Source organism: Camellia sinensis, chromosome 10, assembly GCF_055761805.1.
Source record: "Camellia sinensis isolate YWXY chromosome 10, ASM5576180v1, whole genome shotgun sequence".
NCBI classification, from domain to species: Eukaryota; Viridiplantae; Streptophyta; class Magnoliopsida; order Ericales; family Theaceae; genus Camellia; species Camellia sinensis.
This window is the reverse complement of record NC_138970.1, coordinates 39,511,244-39,529,472: the sequence shown is the minus strand read 5'-3', so window position 1 is coordinate 39,529,472 and position 18,229 is coordinate 39,511,244. Positions and strand designations below refer to the sequence as shown.

Below are 18,229 nucleotides of genomic sequence, written 5' to 3'. Positions count from 1 at the left end.
AGAATACCTCGAACCTCTCACCATAAAGATAATGCCTCCAAATCTTCAAGGCAAATATCACAGCTGCTAACTCTAGATCATGCGTAGGGTAATTCTGCTCGTGAATTTTCAACTGACGTGAGCCATAGGCAACTACTTTCCCTTCTTGCATCAACACACAACTCAGACCCTCTCGTGAGGCGTCACAATAGACTGCATAACCCAACCCTCTCTCTGGAATAATCAAGACTGGAGCGGTGGTCAGTCTAACTTTCAACTCCTGGAACGACTTTTCACAAGTCTCAACCATACAAATTTGACTCCCTTCCGATTCAATCTAGTCAAAGGCGAAGCTAATCTGGAGAAATCTTTCACAAACCGACGATAATACCCAGCTAACCCCAGAAAACTGCGGATCTCAAACACACTCTTAGGCTGTGCCCAATCTTGCACCGCCTCAGTCTTGGATGTATCAACAGACACTCCTTCCCCAGAAACGACATGTCCTAAGAACTTGACCTCTTCTAGCCAGAACTCACACTTCCCAAACTTAGCATAAAGCTCATGGGCTCTAAGTAACTCAAGTACCACTCTCAAGTGTTCCTTGTGCTTCTCCTCAGAAGGTGAATAGATAAGGATGTCGTCCACGAAGACGACTACAAAACGATCTAAAAATTCTCGGAAAATTCGGTTCATCAAATCCATAAAAACTGCCGGTGCATTGGTGAGCCCAAATGGCATCACTAGAAACTCATAGTGGCCATACCGTGTACGGAATGCCGTCTTCGGAATATCCTCCTCCCTAACTCTTAACTGATGATAACCCGATCTCAAGTCTATCTTCGAGAAACAATGGGAACCTTTCAACTGATCGAACAGATCATCTATACGAGGCATAGGGTACTTATTCTTAACCGTAGCCCGATTCAATTTCCGGTAATCTATACAAAGTCTCAAAGCACCGCCTTTCTTTTTAACAAAGAGGGCCGGTGCTCCCCACGGTGAAACACTAGGACGGATATAGCCCTTATCTAGCAACTCCTGGAGCTGAATCTTCAACTCAACTAACTCGGCTGGGGCAAAACGATAAGGTGTCATAGAAATCGGCGCCGTGCCGGGCACTAGGTCAATAGAGAATTCAATCTCTCGATGCGGTGGCAAACCAACAAGATCCTCGGGAAAGACGTCCGAGTACTCACAAACCACCCTTGGCAACACAATCTGAGTCTCATCATCCTCACTAATCGAAAGGTTAGCAAGTAGACCACTAAGCTCGCTCCGTCCTCGCGGAACATACCCCGGTGGTAACACATTACCAACCCGGTCCCCCAGAAAATGAAAATACTCTCCGCTCACGGTACAACAAGTGACCCTCTGGCGGTAGCAATCAATAACTGCCCGGTATGACGATAACCAGTCCATACCCAAAATAACATCAAAACCCCTCATAGGCATAACTACAAAGGAAAATGGGATTCTATGATAATCAACCTTTATATCACAACCCCTAACACCTTGTTTCATGATCAATTCACCCCCAAGAGGTGACACTACACAAATAGGAGATGCTAACTGTGCTAACTCCAACTCCAAAACAGATGCAAATGCAGCAGACACAAAGGAATGAGATGCACCCGTATCAATCAAAACACTAGCAACCGAGTTGCAAAACAAGAAGGTACCTCTCACAACTGATGGTGCCGGCACAAGATCCTGCGCGGTAACAGCATACACGCGCCCAGATGACCTCTGATCAACCTGCTCACCCCTAGGAGCATAAGATTGCTGCACCGACTGGGACGATGAAGCCCCCTGATTGGCCCTCGAGGCCTGACCTGACTGAGCTGGCTGCTGACCCTGAATCGGCCTCAAACCAGATGCACCAGGTGTGCCACCCAACTGCGGGCAATACCTCTTCATATGCCCTGGCTGACCACACTGATAACACGAGAGTGGCTGGCCTCTACCCTGGCTCTGGCTCTGAGATCGAGCCGAAGATGATGCTGCTCTCTGCACTCCTCCTCTCTGAGGACAAACTGAAGACTTGTGGCCCAACTGGCCACACTTGAAACAGGTAATGTCTCCCTGACTGCCTTTCCCCGAACTAGCACTCGGCACAGGAAAAGTCGATCTAGAAAAGCTACCCTGAGACTGCTGAGGATTAAAACCCTTCTGTCTCCTACCATCACTCTGACCATCCTGACTCCTCTTGGAGCCCTTCTGTCCTTCCTCCTCCTCCTGCATCATGATTTCCATGTGGGCTGCAGCATCAACCATATGCCCATAATCCCGAATCATAGTTCCCCCAACTCTCAGCTTGAGGCCACGCCTCAACTTCTTCTCAAACTCAATACAACGGTGTTCCTCAGACGCCACCAACTCAGGTGCAAACCTGGACAAGCTAGTAAATGCAGCCTCAAACTCGGCCACTGAAGAACTCGACTGCTTAAGCTGACAAAACTGGTCTCGCAGCTTCTCCCTAACTGCTAGAGATAAGAACTTCTCCTGGAAAGCATTCACAAAAGCCTCCCATGTACCTCCTATACGACCCTTAGTGAACTTCCACCACTGACCCGCATCCCCCTTCAACTGGAAAGATGCCAAGGTCACTTTCAAACCCTCGTCTTCGATGCCAAGCATCTCAAACGTCTTCGTTGTCTGTTCGAGCCATTCATCTGCCTTAAGCGGCTCTTTAGGATCACCCACAAATTCATCCGGATTAGACCGGAAGAACTCCCTCTTCAGAAAGGAAGGTCCTGCATCTGCAGCAACATCCCGAACTTGATTCTCAGCTCTGAGAATGCCTACTGACTCCCTGAATGCCCCTGCTATCTCTCGGGCTAGAGCGCCCATAGCCTGCTGGCCTACTGGCTCGGCCACATTGGCCTGACCAATTCCCTCCTGAATTGCCGGAATCTCCTCTGGCACAGGCACTTCCGGGCCTACCACGCCTACCGCGTCCTCGTCCTCGTCCTAACATCCTAATAAAGGAAACAAAGACGTTAGCACATTAATAAATGTGCCGAAGCTAAACACTCGCGTCCTAATGCATGGGACAACAATAATTCATTCCACGTAAGCACATAATCACATAAGCACCTACGAATTTCATTCCTGGATAATGATAGTCCCAATGCGTTACTATAGTTCCGGTTGGAAGCAGCAGTGATCAAGTGCCTTTCCAACAAGACTACTAGAAACTCAAGGGTCCGATCAACATCCTAGAAACTACATTCCATACCCACATAATCACATAAACATGTTATCACATAAGCATATAACATTACACTAAGTCTCTATCAACGAGACGAACCCAATGTGATACTAATCACTTCCCACGTACCCAAAGTATTCAAACCTGGTACGCTCTGATACCAAGTTGTAACGCCTTCAAAATAAACCCATAATATATAACATTAGCATGCATTAATAAATTAAAACAAGTCATTAAATTATCCATCAGAGTACTTTTATTGAAAGACATCACATGTAACATCAAAAGTAAATGCCCTAAGGGCTTACATCTTTCCAAGCCAACACTTGGACACAAAAGAATGAGTACTAACTCAATTACAAATTTAGCCCTTGGCTTGAATGTTTACATGTAATCTCAAATAAAAACAAATAACTAAAGACAAGTCCTCAAAGTCCAAATCCTACCAAGCCAAGTCCTTGGAGGTAGCATATCACCTGGACCTGAAAATGATGTTCCCGTATAGGGTGAGCCACAGCCCAGTAGAAATATACTAAACCAAGCATAAGCATTGAATAAAGTAATAGCATTCAATAGATGGTTGAAACACAATATCAGTTTCACTTTCCATTATTTACTCAACTTCCCATTTTTATCAATATGGCTCAGAACCTGGCCAACTATAACGGTGAACTACATATCACATTAACATTATTTCCAATATCAACAAAACAAATGAGACTAAGGCTCATATCAAAACACTTCCATACTTCTCATTTGATACACATTTTAGTGTTGTATCAACAACATGTAAAAACACTTCCACAAATCAATAAGCACACATAATAGTGATGCTAATGGAGTCCATCCCCTATCTCCTCCCAAACAATATCCGGTTTAGAGGTCCATCCCCTATCTTCCCCTAAACCGTGGAGTACATCCCCTATCTCCTCCCAAACAAAAATGCATATACAATGTATTAAACACTTGCCATATACAACACACAATCAATACATGTATTTTCTGTATTAATTCAACAGTCTAAATCAATGACTTAACCAATGTTATTAGTTTCAGTTTTCCCTAATCCACATGCAATGTCTACAACAATCACGACTATCCTCCACCGATAGCCCAAAACAGTTATTTCTAAACAGGAAATAAATGTATCAACTAACATAATTCCAACATTTTCATAGGTGAGTGATTAAACTAACCAACTACACCATTTAATCAATAAATTCATTAATTCCATGAATTCAACTAAATTCCCCAATTTTCCCTAAATTGATTATATAAATTAATTTATTACAACAACTAGGGTTTTTCCCAAAATTACCCAACAACCCCCAACATATCAAAATACCAAAACTTAGAACAAAACCTATAATATGGAGTAGGAAATCCCTACCTCAAATGATGAGACTCAAAGAAGATGATGAAAATACTCGGATGTGTTCCAACCCACAATTTTTCGGATCAAAATGAAGATCAAGGGAAGCTCCACACTCAATACAAAGGAACTAGGAACTAGATGTATTTATAGAGAGAAGATGTAGTCTAGAGAGAGAAACTTTCAAGTTATTCATTCAATGAACTTCATTAAATTGATTAATGTATCTCATACATTCATGATACATAATGCATCTTCTATATTAATGAATTTATTAGATTACATATTCATAATAGATACATAATGCATCTCTAAGATCCATTCATAATAAATCCATCACATTCAATGTATTAGCATTAGTCTTCTATACATTGCATAAATAGATATCAATGATTAGTCACCATCTAATTGATGTACATGTATCCTACTAATGAGATGAATCTAGTATAATCATGCAAAATCTTTGAAAAGTTGTCATATATTACAATTAAACAATGAAGGTAAAAATCGGGATCGCTATAGGAGTTTTGTCAAACGGGGTTGCCAATAATAAAAACATAACAATAATTAAAAAAATATGACATAATTAATAGTGTATAGGTCTTTAAAGGAGTGTATATTAGAATTTCGCCATTTTAGAAGACATTAGTAGCCTTATGACTTGGGTATACAATGTACGAAAATAAAACATGAATGGTAAATTTTTTATTTTTTTTATTAGCTGGCCCTCGACACCTGGTTATTAAAAAAAAAAAAAAACATTGCTTCATTAATGCAAAATGCTTCTTTTATTTTTTCTTTTTTTGGGAATGAATAAAACAAAAACAAACCACTTAATGCAAAAGTTGTGTGCTTGGGTGGAAATGTTTTAAAAATTAGATTGTTGAGCAAATTAGCAAACTCACCAGATTAAGGGTTAATAGTTTACCTGCCGTGTCAAACGAAATCAAATCGTAATATCATAATAATTTCGTAAATTTATTTAAAGTTATAAATTAATAAAAATATAACTGTTAAAATTACAATATCTATATAATAAGACAAGAAGCTTTTTAAAAATGTCTCAAAATGTATGTGAGATACATTTTGATCCAATGATTTAGATTCATTCTAATAAATATCAATAGTTGAGATATGTTTGATTCCCGCCCAAACAAACACTCGGTGCTCTCTCCCTCTCCCACCTACCCACGTCTCTACCCGTTCCATCTTTTTCTCTCTCTCCCTTTGTGTTGCACGCTACCTCTCTCCTTCTCCCCCCTCCTCTCTCAGTGGCTTGAATTCGCAACCCTCCCACTCGCTGCCTCGGACCTCTCCGATTCGCAACCCCGATTGGAGCTCTCCGTTACCACTCTCCCTCACTCCGACGTTCGCAATCAGGACCGCTATCGCCAACATCAGTCGGATCATGAAGAAGGCGTTGCCTTCCAACGACAAGATCTAACGAGGCAGTCATTATTTGAGATATTTTTTGATACAATTCCCGAAATCTGGTGAAAATTAGGGCTTTTACTCGATTGATTTCGAAGGGGGAAAATCTGAGAAAATGAGGGTTTTGATGGTTCGAATGTGGTATATGATGGATTCGGCTCGAGATTCAACGTGCATTTATTAAGATGAATGGTGAATTCTGATGCAGAAAACGAATTCGATTTTGGATTTTCGTAGGAGGGTTTTGGAACTCGAGTAAGTAGCTGCGAATTTTGCTGATGATTCAGAAATTGAAGTCGCGGGAAATTAAGGCGACGAAGAAGCCAGTCTTCGTGTGAAAGAGAATCGAGGACAAAGAAATTTTGGGGAATTTTGTAACGACGAAGTAAGACTTTTTGTATTTATAGTTGGTTCTTTCAAATTTCCTGAGATATATATGGAAATTTTCTTGCTTTGTGATTAATTGTTGGTAAACTATCTTATACTGTTTTGTTTGGAATCTCTTTCTTATTTTTATTTATTTTTATTTTTTTAGGTTTTTCCTAAACGAGTAATCTTCATTGCTTTTTCGAGATTTTTTTTAAAAAAATTATTTTGTGTTTTTGTTTGATTATATGGTTGTGCAACCTTGATTCAATTGGTTGGAAATTTGGAAGTAACTACAAGTCTTTTCCATGAATTGCCTGTATTGAGGCAAAAGGGTATGTAGTACTTTTGGAAATCGAAGAAAATGAACAGCAACCTAGAGGATGAGATCAGCTTTATGTTGATGAATCGAAGTGCAAATAAATTCTGATGAATCAATTTTTTGTTGATGATCACAGTGCAAAAATCAATGTTAAATTCTGAAAAATGAAACATTGAATGCTGTGATCTCTGACCAAAATGAAACATTGATTCATCAGATGATAAAATCAATGTTTCATTTTTGCACTGTTGAAACATTGATTCATCAGCATCAGCACTGTGATCATCAACATTGATTTTTGCACTGTGCTGATAAATTCTGGTCCATTCATTCAATATTTCATTTTCTTCGATTCTCAAACTTCATCAGCTTTATGCACTGTGCTCTTCCAATTTTTTGTTTCATTTTGGTCAGAGATCTTTGTATGGAGTCCGTAATGCTGATGCTGATATCTTAGAGGATGAGACATAGTCCTGTCTGTGGTGTTGGGAGGTGATAAATTCTATTTTTTTTTTAATTCATGGCTATATTCAATCTTTGTCTTTCTTCAACCATTTGAAGTATTTGTTGGCTATAATTCCAGCGGTTTTACGGCCTAAGGTCTGGTTTTCGCTCTCCAGGGCGGCCAAGAAGAAATCTACGGTGCCTTTTTATCATTGTGGCGCATTTATCATCATGTGAAAATTGGATGGTTGATCAGTTGTGGCACATTTATGATATAATGATCATTGTAAATTTGTAATGTTTGATGTTTGTGGGACTCCACTTCATTACAAAAGATGGATTGTTTTGCAGTTGGATAACGGATTCTTATCTTAATAATGCTATTTGTTTGATCCTGAACATGAAATCTCCAGGTCCAATTGAGCTTATTTAGTTTGCATTACATTACTTAACGACATAATGTTTTATCATACATGATGCTTGCTTGAGGACAATGTTTACTGAGGGAAGAATTTTCTGTCATTGTCAATATCCAGAATGGAATAGAAATACTCGAAATGGTTTTGGAAACCTCTTTCTGCATTGAGTCAAGTGGCTGATTTTAAAATGCTGAACATTATTATAGGCCAATTGGGGAATCTCTTGATTTAGTTTAATATTATTCAAAGGAATACAAATGTCAATATTTTCTAAGTAAAAGAGTTAATAGATATAGATGGATTTAATAATTATGGAGATGAATATGATATCATGGCCTATTTTAGGTACACTTCTACTTTTTTTTGGCAACATTTGATGTGATATGTAAGGACTGTGGAGACTTATAGCTATTTTTTCTCTGAGAAATTTCTTTTTGTAATTTTTCATTTGTTTATGTCTTAGTAATGCATTTATGTCCTCAAGTTGAAGCATATGGGTTGTGATCAAGCAGTAAGAATAGAGCATAAACAATATCTGTTTGTGTATGTATATGTTTGTAATTGGCTTTATTTAGAATATGTTTGTTCAAATTTCTGCAAAATTGGAAGAGTCTGCACTTCATCAGAACACATTTCTTGGGTTCCATGTGTTGGATTTATTTTTCTAGTGTGGCCCAACAGCCTACATATTTTCTACATGTTTTAATTTATTTGGACTCCACAAATAGATAAAGCCAATATTTGAGATCAAGCTCAGTAAATAGAATTTTAATATAATCACTCTTCTAAGATAAGAAGGAAACCTTGATGGATTAGGAATTCTTCTGATAGAGTTTATCTGGCCCTCTTCTCTCCTCTATATAAGGATGGGTGACTCCCCTTTCATATCATGAGTATTATTCCATCACTCTAAGTTTTATAGTCATCCTAATAAAGTGAGAGACAGAGAGAAGAAGGTGAGCCAAGAATTAAAGGTTCAACTATTAGGGGTATTTTCTCAACTTCTCTAATTCAATGGCTGACAAAGGTATGTTCGTTTTATTCTTGAGTTGTATTGAATTCAAGATCCTGTAAAGTTTAATTCCGCATTATTATTATGGTTACATGTATTATTAAATCTTACATGTGGTATCAGAGCTTTAGTTTGTGAATCAATACACCTTGGAATAATAATATATTTATGAATATTGTTATTATAGTTATAATTATTCATAACAACATATTTTTTGTTCATAAGGTTTGAACTCTCGGCATGTGTTGGTTATCTTGAATATACGCTGTATGTTCAACCTTGTAAGCTGCATGCCATATTTATTAGGCAGTGTCTGAATGGTACATCTAATCTCTTTCATATTCATTATGCATCAAAGAAACTCTTTTTGCGTTGTTAAAAGTCAAAGGTTGTGTGACAGAAGATTTCATTCATGATTTCTAAATCGTAACTAAGTATGCACATCATGGACTCCCTCACTCACTTTGTTTTGTGATATATTAGGTGCAAACTTTTATGTAATTCTATATGCTGTTCATATGCATGTTTTGATTTATTATCAATTTTAGTGATAATAATTTTTATAATCATCATAATATGTTATTGAATTGAGTGTATTGCTTGCCATTATGATAAAGTGCGTAGATTAAAAGCAATTTTAGAATTTTGCTGAATCGTTCGGACTATTAAATAAATATATTTATTTGATTGTATCACATTAAAGGATTATGTTTTTGCTTTGTGTAATTATGCACACTTATTGTCTATTATTGTTAAATATTTATATATTTTCATGATTTAAAATTGATATCATGATATAATTTTATGACATTGAATATTAAATATTAAAGTGGTTAATTCATATTAGGTGTAATTCTTATTAACCATTATTTTAGATATTCATGATTGTTATAATACATATATAAATATTCCTGTTCCTCCAGAGTTATTATTATTATATTGGTAATAGCAATCACATAAAAGAAATTTTAGAAATCATAAAAATAGTGATCTCATTAAAATTGTGATTGAATTAATGATAATTAAATAACTCAAAATTAATGAATAGAGAATATTGTTGGTTAGTTCCGTATTCATAGGGTTTACTAATTTAGTAGCTGCCAAAGTGGCCTAGATTTGTAAAACTTATGAATATAGAACTACATAAAAGAATTGTTAAAAAGGGTTACATTAAGGTCGATAATATTCTCAATTGCAGTTATAATTAGGAGATTGAGACTAGCCCAAATGAGAGTCACTTTCAAATAATTATAAACTGGATAGGATAATATAACTTATCTAATTTGACAGATTAGAATTGAATACCCAAAGGTAACATGACTAGCTGAAAAATTGCATAAATTACTTTAGGCCTACATAAGTGATTCTTGACAAGTGGACAATAGATATACCTAAGTTTTGCCCAAAGGAAAGACTCATCTGATATCAATAGTTCATCGTAATTCTCAAAGCTTTAATATGTATATTGTTTATGCCTTTTTCCATGTTACCTATGAGATCTTGTGTTAATACCTCTTAAGATCTGTCAAAAAGATAGCTTGCTATCTAAGGTGGTTGGACTTAGAAGGGAGGCTATATTGACTCCTCCGACCTTCCTGGGATCTTACTTGGTTATTGACCAAAGGACTCTTTAGTGACGTTACCCTAACACTTAAAGTAAAATTTGGTTAAAGGCTGTTGAAGATCGATTTAGATCTGCTGACAAGTCACTTGCTGTCACTATTATGGCTGAATTAACAACAATGAAATATAATGGCCACCGAGGAGTTTAGGATCACATCCTCAATATGGTGACAAAGCTGCAAAGCTTAAAACTTTAGGAATGCAAGTTAATGAAACTTTCCTCGTGCAGTTTATTCTCAACTCACTTCCATCACAATACAGCGCATTCAAAATTCACTATAACACCAATAAAGATAAGTGGAATTTGAATGAGCTGACTAATATGTGTGTTCAGGAGGAAGTGAGGTTGAGGGAGGAAGGACGTCAAACTGCATTGGCTGTAACTCATGGAGCTATAAAGAAAAAGAAGGGTAAGTTTGTAAAATCAAAGAAAAATCCACCAAAGAAAAAGAATGAACCTGGGGAAGAAAATCAGGCTAAGAATGGTTTCACTGTCAAGTGCTACTTTTGTGGCAAGAAGGGACATGTGAAGAAAGACTGCAGCAAGCGAAAGGCTTGGTTCGAAAAGAAAGGTAAGAAATTTTCTTTTGTTTGTTATGAATCAAATCTTGCTGAAGTACCTTCTAATACGTGGTGGATTGACTCTGGGGCCACGACCCACATTACAAATGACATGCAGGGATACCTCTTAACTAGGAAACCGAAGGAAAGTGAAAGATTTGTCTATATGGCGAACCGTCTCAAAGCTGAAGTCGTAGCCGTAGGAACCTATCGACGGATCTTAGAGACGAGTCATCAGATGGATCTAGAAGACACTTTTTATGTTCCTTCAATTTCTAGGAATTTAGTTTCGTTATCCAAATTGGATCGTGTTGGATATTCAGTTTTATTTAATTGTGGAAAACTCAATTTAATGTTTAATTCAAAAGTGATTGGTTCTGGTAATTTATGTGATGGTTTATATAAAATTACCTTAAATCATGAGTTTGCACAATCATTAGTAACTCTGCATTCGAATATTGGTTTAAAACGTGGTCTAATTAATGAAAAATCATCGATCTTGTGGCATAGACGGTTGGGGCATATCTCCAGAAATAGAATTGAAAAATTGGTGAAGAATGAGATTTTGGAAAACCTAGACTTCACTGATTTTCAGATATGTGTGGATTGCATTAAAGGAAAGCAAACCAAACACACCAAGAAAGGTGCCACAAGAAGTAATGAGCTTCTTGAGATAATTCATACAGATATTTGCGGGCCACTCAACATCCCATGTCTTAGTGGTGAAAAATATTTTATCACATTTATAGATGACTTCTCACGTTATGGATATGTGTATCTAATTCATGAAAAGTCTCAGGCTGTTGACATCCTTGAGGTGTACATAACTGAAGTCGAGAGACAATTAGATAGAAAGGTTAAAATAGTGAGATCAGACAGGGGTGGTGAATATTATGGTAAATATGATGAGTCAGGCCAAAATCCTGGCCCATTTGCCAAATTCTTAGAAAAGAAAGGCATTTGTGCTCAATATACAATGCTTGGTACGCCACAACAGAATGGAGTTGCTGAAAGGCGTAATCGTACACTTAAAGATATGGTTAGGAGTGTGTTAAGTTACTCAATTGTACCTATTTCAATGTGGGGTGAAGCTTTAAAAACTGTAATGTATATCTTAAATAGGGTTCCTAGTAAGGCGGTCCCAACAGCTCCTTTTGAGTTGTGGACTGGTAGGAAACCTAGTTTGAGACACTTACATATTTGGGGTTGTCCAGCAGAGATAAGAATCTTCAACCCACAAGAGAAAAAGTTGGACTCAAGAACAATATCTGGATATTTCATTGGTTATCCAGACAAGTCTAAATGGTACAAATTTTATTGTCCTAATCACAGTACGAGGATAGTGGAGACTGGTAATGCTAGATTCCTAGAGAATGGTGAAATTAGTGGGAGTGAGAAAACACGAGTGGTGAATTTTGAGGAAATTAGGGTAGATGTGCCAACATTTGACCCTTATCGAAAAGTTGTTGTTCCTCAGACTATTCCACAGGCTGAGGAAAACGAACAACATGATGAAAATCCTTCACCACCTCATGTTTCACCACTTCATGAAGATACCACCATTGAAAATATTGTAGAACCACCACAACCGGCAGTTCTGAGAAGATCTTAGAGGGAAAGAAAGCCTGCCATTCCAGATGATTACATGGTGTATCTACAGGAATCTGACTTTGATATTGGGATTAACAAAGATCCAGTCTCATTTTCACAAGCCATGAATAGTGATGATTCTTCTAAATGGGTCAATGCTATAAATGAAGAGTTAAAATCCATGGAACAGAATAATGTTTGGGATCTCGTCGAATTGCCTAATAACTGCAAAAAGGTCGGGTGTAAATGGGTCTTCAAGACCAAACGTGACGCAAAAGGCAATATCGAACGATTTAAAGCCAGACTTGTTGCCAAAGGTTTTACTCAAAAAGAAGGCATAGACTATACAGAGACCTTCTCTCCAGTATCTAAGAAGGACTCGCTTAGAATCATCCTAGCATTGGTAGCTCATTATGACTTAGAGTTGCATCAAATGGATGTGAAAACTGTTTTTCTAAATGGGAATTTGGATGAAGAAATTTATATGGAGCAGCCAGAAGGATTTGCAAAGAAAGGTAAAGAACATTTAGCTTGCAAATTAAAGAAATCCATATACGGCCTTAAACAAGCTTCCAAGCAATGGTATTTAAGGTTTAATGATACCATTATCTCTTTCGGATTAAAGGAAAATACTGTTGATCAGTGTATATATCTGAAGGTTAGTGGGAGCAAGTTCATTATTTTTGTGCTATATGTGGATGATATTTTGTTAGCTAGTAATGACCTTGGCTTATTACATGAAACCAAGGAATATCTCTCCAAAAAAAACTTTAAAATGGTCGATATGGGTGAGGCAAACTATGTTTTTGGCATGGAGATCTTTAGGGATCGATCTCGAGGATTGCTAGGTCTATCACAGAAAGGATATATTGATCGTGTTTTGGAGAGATTCAATATACAGTTTTGTTCAGCCGGTGATGCACCCATGATGAAGGGTGATAAATTAAGTGAAAAACAGTGTCCAAGGAATGACTTGAAAAGAAAACAAATGAAGGACATTCCATATGCTTTGAGGCTACAAATCATGCTTTATGGTTGCGAAATTTCATCTCAGGACTTGGTGTTGTTGACTCAATTGCCAGGCCGCTGAAGATATATTGTGACAATACCGCAACAGTTTTCTTCTCTAAGTATGGAAAGTACTCCAGTGGTTCTAAACACATGGAAGTAAAGTACTTAGTTGTTAGAGAAAGAGTCTAGAAACAACAAGTGTTAATTGAAAACTTAAGCACATCTCTTATGATTGTTGATCCATTCACAAAGGGATTGCCACCAAAGACATACAAAGAGCATGTTATCAGGATGGGTCTTTTAAGCAACCCTTGATGTGTATGGTTAATCGTGAGTGCTTATTTTCATTCGACACTATTTGCGCAATAATAATTTTGTTTCTGTTTTTTCTGTTCTAAAAGTGTGTGTACACATTAAATTGAATATTGATAAACAGGGAATGTCTTAACAAGACAAATTACAGGGGCCTTTCAGGAAAATAATTATATATCCTGATAATGGACTGGGTTGGTGAAGGTTATCGATGGTGTAGTACGTAGAAGGAAATATGACATAAATGTTATATAACCGCTATGACTCACATTGGTGATTTGAAGTAATCACAGTATTATAGTTTCTAATATATCTAAACTTATTGGCTATTTTTAAAAAAATTCGTGATCACGTGTCAAAATTTTTAGTGTGGAATCCAATGAGTCAAAATTTTTTAAGTTGCGTATTTTTGAAAAAACTCATAATTGCATCATAATCGGCTTAATGGGCCAAGTGGGAGAATGTTGGATTTATTTTTCTAGTGTGGCCCAATAGCCTACATATTTTCTACATGTTTTAATTTATTTGGACTCCACAAATAGATAAAGCCAATATTTGAGATCAAGTTCAGTAAATAGAATTTTAATATAATCACTCTTCTAAGATAAGAAGGAAACCTTGATGGATTAGGAATTCTTCTAATAGAGTTTATCTGGCCCTCTTCTCTCCTCTATATAAGGATGGGTGACTCCCCTTTCATATCATGAGTATTATTCCATCACTCTAAGTTTTATAGTCATCCTAATAAAGTGAGAGACAGAGAGAAGAAGGTGAGCCAAGAATTAAAGGTTCAACTATTAGGGGTATTTTCTCAACTTCTCTAATTCAATGGCTGACAAAGGTATGTTCATTTTATTCTTGAGTTGTATTGAATTCAAGATCCTATAAAGTTTAATTCTGCATTATTATTATGGTTACATGTATTATTAAATCTTACACCATGTCCATCCGAAACATCGCTATCGTCCATCAAAGCTGTATTTTCCCCAATAAATTCTATTTTTATTTATTTATATATATATTTGTGTTTTCAATTCATGGCTATATTCAGAAAAACTTTATGGATTACCGACTGGATCTGTTTGAATGATTTTGATCGATTTTGGTGTTTAACTGACTATCTTTGATTGAGTCTCAATTTTTTTTTTTTTTGATTGACTATTTTTCGTCTGTTGCAATTCGGGTTTGAACTATGTATAATATTTTGTTTTGCCTCTGATTTGGAGATATTATCTGCTTAATTTTATGGTTTCTTTGTGTATGTGGACTATGTATGTATGTATTTAGTTCATTTGTGAGGATGTGGAGGATTCCAAGGCAAAAACTTGGAGCTGGAGGATTTCCTGTTCCGGTAGGTCTTTCAATCGTATGTTTTGATTTTGAAAAAGGAAGATTTTTTTGCATCTAATAGATAGTATTTAATTTCAAATTTTAGAACAATCCTTGCAGAGGATACAGCAGCCTGCAGTATCCGCGTTGAGATGTTATTCATCTGCTACCAAAGAGGTAGTTGTGGATTATGTTCATTGTGTTGTTGTTCAATTTTTTCGTTTTTCTTTGATGCTTATTTGGTTGTTTAGAGATGTTAGAAATAATTTTATTTCATGAGCTGATTTTTCCTATTTTGAAAATCATGAAAACATCAATTAGGTTATTGAAAACTTAACTTCTCACTTTATTTTTTATTTTTTAAATTTATTTATTTATTTAGTTATTTATTTATTGTCAAATACCATGACCTGATTCTAACATATCCCATTTTGGTAATGTTTATTGAGATGTTGGTAGTGTTTTTTTTTTTTTCCCAGTTAAATTCTCAACCTTAGAACTTTCTTTGTTTTTTTAATTCTGTTGTATGTGTATTTTTTATTTTTATTTATTTATTTATTTTTGTTCTAATTCTTAACCTTAGAACTTCCTTTTGTTCTAATTTATTTATTTAATTCCAATCGTACGAACTTTACTCTCTCGAATTGGATGTGCTTACTTTTGTTATATATTATTGCAAGTGCTTTACTTTATGGATTACCTACTGGATCTGTTTGAATGATTTTGATCGATTTTGGTGTTTAGCCGACTATCTTTGATTGAGTCCTGTATGAATAGGATTGCTTTAACGGTGGTCTATGATAAAAAATTTAAAACAATTTTTTTTTTATTGACTATTTTCAGTTTGTTGCAATTCGGGTTTCAACTATGTATAATATTTTGTTTTGCCTCTGATTTGGAGATATTATCTGCTTAATTTTATGGTTTCTTTGTGTATGTGGACTATATATGTATGTATTTAGTTCATTTGTGAGGATGTGGAGGATTGCAAGGCAAAATCTTGGAGCTGGAGGATTTCCTGTTCCGGTAGGTCTTTCAATCGTATGTTTTGATTTTGAAAAAGGAAGATTTTTTTGCATCTAATAGATAGTATTTAATTTCAGATTTTAGAACAATCCTTGCAGAGGATACAGCAGCCTGCAGTATCCGCGTTGAGATGTTATTCATCTACTACCAAAGAGGTAGTTGTGGATTATGTTCATTGTGCTGTTGTTCAATTTTTTTGTTTTTCTTTGATGCCTATTTGGTTGTTTAGATATGTTAGAATTAATTTTATTTCATGAACTGATTTTTCCTATTTTGAAAATCATGAAAACATCAATTAGGTTATTGAAAACTTAGCTTCTCACTTTATTTTTTATTTTTAAAATTTATTTATTTATTTAGTTATTTATTTATTGTCAAATACCATGACCTGATTCTAACATATCCCTTTTTGGTAATGTTTATTGAGATGTTGGTAATGTTTTTTTTTTCCCAGTTAAATTCTCGACCTTAGAACTTTCTTTGTTTTTTTAATTCTGTTGTATGTGTATTTTTTATTTTTATTTATTTATTTATTTTTGTTCTAATTTTGTTTCCACATTATGTCATTTAGTTTTCACTACTCATGGATTGCAATGTGCGACATGGAAATTGCTCTCATTGTTGTTATTATTATTGTTTTATTTCGTTTTAGGTGTCGTCTTTCAATTGCAATCTGAATTCTGCAAAGTTTCAATCAAGCATTTTTGGTACTGTTGTTCCTGGCAAGCCATCTTCCTTACAGTTGAGTAATCCACTGTTTTCTCTTTGTGCAGTTGAGTAGTGTTTGCTTATATTGTGATGAACACAGAATGATTTGGTCCAAACCATATAGAAAATGTATTGCTAGGAGTATGCAACCTATCAAAGCAACTGCAATGCCTTCTACAGTTCTTCTTCAACCAACATCCCGTACTATTCTTTGTTTCAGTTTTTTATTGACCATGTATGTAATTTATTTTCCTTCGATAAAAATTTGACATCATCTTTGGGATTCTTTGTGCTATATAGTAGAAATCTACTGATCAACATTTGGTAAATAAATATTATATACCCCTGCTTTTGTTCAGGGTATGTCCAGTGAAAGTTACCTGTTAACTTTTGTTTCATCTTTAGATTTTTTTTGGTAAGTATTTCATCTTTAGATTGGATGTTCCTTATGTTTTTTCGCTCTTTTTGTTCAATTCCCCCACTGGTATTTGCCAGATGAAGAAGATCACTGTGCTGAGGTCCACAATAACCAATCTTCAGCCTAAGGTAGGGTCTATACTTCTTTCTAACTCTTTTAGTGTTGAATTTCTTTTGTGGTGTGTAGTGTGGCTATGTAATGATCAGCTGTTGCAATTGCTGCTTTTGATAGATTGAATTAACACTTGAAAATTTCTTTGTAACCATATATATTCTATATCAGGGATTCAAATGTGGGTTTGACAAACGTAACCCATTGCCCCTGTGATTGATTTGAATAGAAGTAGCTAAATCAGTTGCACAATATTATCTTCAACAGTATGATTACCCAATTCTAGAAACAGTTCTACATTTAGGATATTTTTGATCACTCATTAATCTCAGTTGTTTTTGGGGTGGTCCATTTACCATATTTATTGTGCCTTATATTTTCTGTAGGCAATCATTTTTGTTTTATTTGTATTTCTTTTAAATAATGTATTGTTAATGTTAGAGAAAAGAAAACACCTAAACTGATAAGGAATATGATAGTGAAAAAAATGTCAATTTTTCTCTATACTATACAGTTAAATAATGTATTGTGCCTCTTGCTATTAGGCTCCATTTTCAAGTTATCCCTATACAGTTAGGTTCCATCATCTAAGGAGGCATGAAAGGTGTCTACTGATGCACTAATTCTGTGATTACATGTCAAAATGATATATAAATTTGGTGTAAAAATTGGTAATCACATAAAATACTCTACAAAAAGTAGGCATCTTGCATTTGGAGATGAAAACAATTTTGTTCAATGATAGAATAGATGTGTGTGCGTTATATTTTCTAAATTTTGTGGTTACCAGATGTCATAGGATGAATTTTGTTGTGAAGCTACATGCCATCTATAGATTTGATTCACCGGTTCTAATTTCTCTTAGAGATTTGATTGGCAGCAGTAGCACTAACTGGTTTGCATTTTAATTTTAATTTCTTTTAAATTGTAGAGCACTGGCTGATGTGCATTATTTGATATTTAATTTTATTTTTATATTTG

General features: G+C 35.6%; 2 long non-coding RNA genes across 2 annotated transcripts; both read left to right on the top strand.

Annotated features, from left to right (window-relative positions):
• Positions 1-5,709: 5,709 nt before the first annotated feature.
• Positions 5,710-7,534, top strand: LOC145801069 (uncharacterized). Its single transcript, XR_014341944.1, has 2 exons — positions 5,710-6,381; positions 7,099-7,534. It is a non-coding gene; the product is annotated as an uncharacterized LOC145801069 (long non-coding RNA).
• A 7,254-nt stretch (positions 7,535-14,788) lies between these two features.
• LOC114294558 (uncharacterized) lies at positions 14,789-16,792 on the top strand. The gene is made up of 3 exons (XR_014341450.1): positions 14,789-16,011; positions 16,089-16,166; positions 16,664-16,792. It is a non-coding gene; the product is annotated as an uncharacterized LOC114294558 (long non-coding RNA).
• Positions 16,793-18,229: the final 1,437 nt, after the last annotated feature.